This window comes from Chrysochloris asiatica, unplaced genomic scaffold, assembly GCF_000296735.1.
Source record: "Chrysochloris asiatica unplaced genomic scaffold, ChrAsi1.0 scaffold00022, whole genome shotgun sequence".
Taxonomy (NCBI): Eukaryota; Metazoa; Chordata; class Mammalia; order Afrosoricida; family Chrysochloridae; genus Chrysochloris; species Chrysochloris asiatica.
This window is the reverse complement of record NW_006408540.1, coordinates 27751829-27753667: the sequence shown is the minus strand read 5'-3', so window position 1 is coordinate 27753667 and position 1839 is coordinate 27751829.

Genomic DNA, 1839 nt, shown 5'->3' with positions numbered 1-1839 from the left:
CTTTCTAACCCCACTATTGGTTATCCTCACTGTACTGGCAGTTACCCCTTGTGTTCTTCGTTTTGTTCAATTGCAGGTTAGCCACATACCCAAATTTCCCAGAAAGCTGCTACCCAGTTGTTGTTACAAGCTGAAGACCTAAGACTGCGGGACCAACCTCAGTCCAGCTGCTGACCCGGTTACAACACCACCAACAATGACAAAGCCATCGCCGGCCATGGTCCAAGCCCAAAGACCAAAGACAGCCTTGTCACCCCAATGTCAGCAGGAAGTAGCTATGGAAAAATGACTGTCATCCCTTCTCCCATGGGCATGGATCATAGAGACGGCCATTCGTTTTTCTTCTTTAACTAAAGAGGGGGAAATGTTATAATATCAGGTCTACCATTTTAGGCTGTACATTCTGGGTTCTTCCCTCTCCCCTCCCTTCAATTCCATTTTGTCTGTTTCCCTGCCCTAAGCTACAAGGCACATAGTTTAAAGGGCTACATGGCTTTTGATAGGCCAGAGCTAAATCACCCCAGCAATGACCACTCCCTTCCTTTGGAACCTATATAAGACCACTCCCTTCCCGTTGACTCTGTCTTCCTCTCTTTCTTCTCTTCTACCTCCTGCCTTCTCTCTCTGGCAGAGGTCACCTTCCTCTTCCTTACCCTGAATAAAAGTCTCTAGACAGGGAAAAAATGGAAAAATAAAGTTGGAAGTCTCTATCTCCCTGATTTCAAGTTTTAATACATGGCTACAGTGGCCAAAACAACTTGGTAATGGTACAGTGAGTAGTGCTCAGATCAATGGAACATAATCGGGAATCCAAAAATTAACTCATCCAATTAGAGCCAACTGATTTTAGACAAAGTGCCTAAGTATATTGCATGGGTAGGAGATAATCTCTTCAACAGATGGTGCTGACAGAACTGGAAAATGTTATGCAAAATATTGAAACAAGACCTTTACATCAAGCCTTATATAAAAACCATGCATGGAATAAAGATGTAAATGTGAATTCCAGAATTATAAAGGCCGTCAATGAAAAAATAGGTACAAATGTGATGTCTTTAATACAGGGTACACACATACTTTGAAACATTTTGAAAATCACACAAACAAAAGTAGACAAAATAGATGATTGGGACATACTAAAAATTAAAAACTTATGTGCAACAAAAGAGTAAAAGGGAGCACACAGAATGGGAAAGAAACCTTCTGCAAAGACGTATCAGATAAGGGACTCATTTCTAAAATATATAGAAAACTACAATATCTCTACAAGAAAAAGGCAAATAACCCAATTAAAAAATGGGCATAGGACATGAACAAATACTTCACCAAGGAGGAGATCCAGGCAGCCAACAAACATGAAGAAATGTTCATGATTACTAGCCATTAGAGAGACACAAATCAAAACAACAATAAGATATCATCTGACATCAGCAATAACAGCAAAGATCAAAAAAGTAGAGGACAATAAATGGTGGTGAGGATGCAGAGAGGATGGGACCCTCCTATATTTCTGGTGGGATTGCAAAATGATCCAACCACTGTGGAAAAAAATATAGCCCTTCCTCAGTAAGATGGAAATCGAAATACCTTATGATCCCACAATTCCTCTACTTGGCATTTATCCTAAAGAAATACGAACCATAACACAAGTAGCTATATGCACACCAATGTTCATAGCAGCACTATTTACAATAGAAAAGGATGGAAACAGCCTAAGCGCCCATGAGTGGAAGAATGGATAAACAAACTTTGGTACATCCACACAATGGAAAATTATGCTACCTAGAAGAATAACAAGGAAGCTGCAAGCCACCGTATAACATGGATGAACCTTGAGGA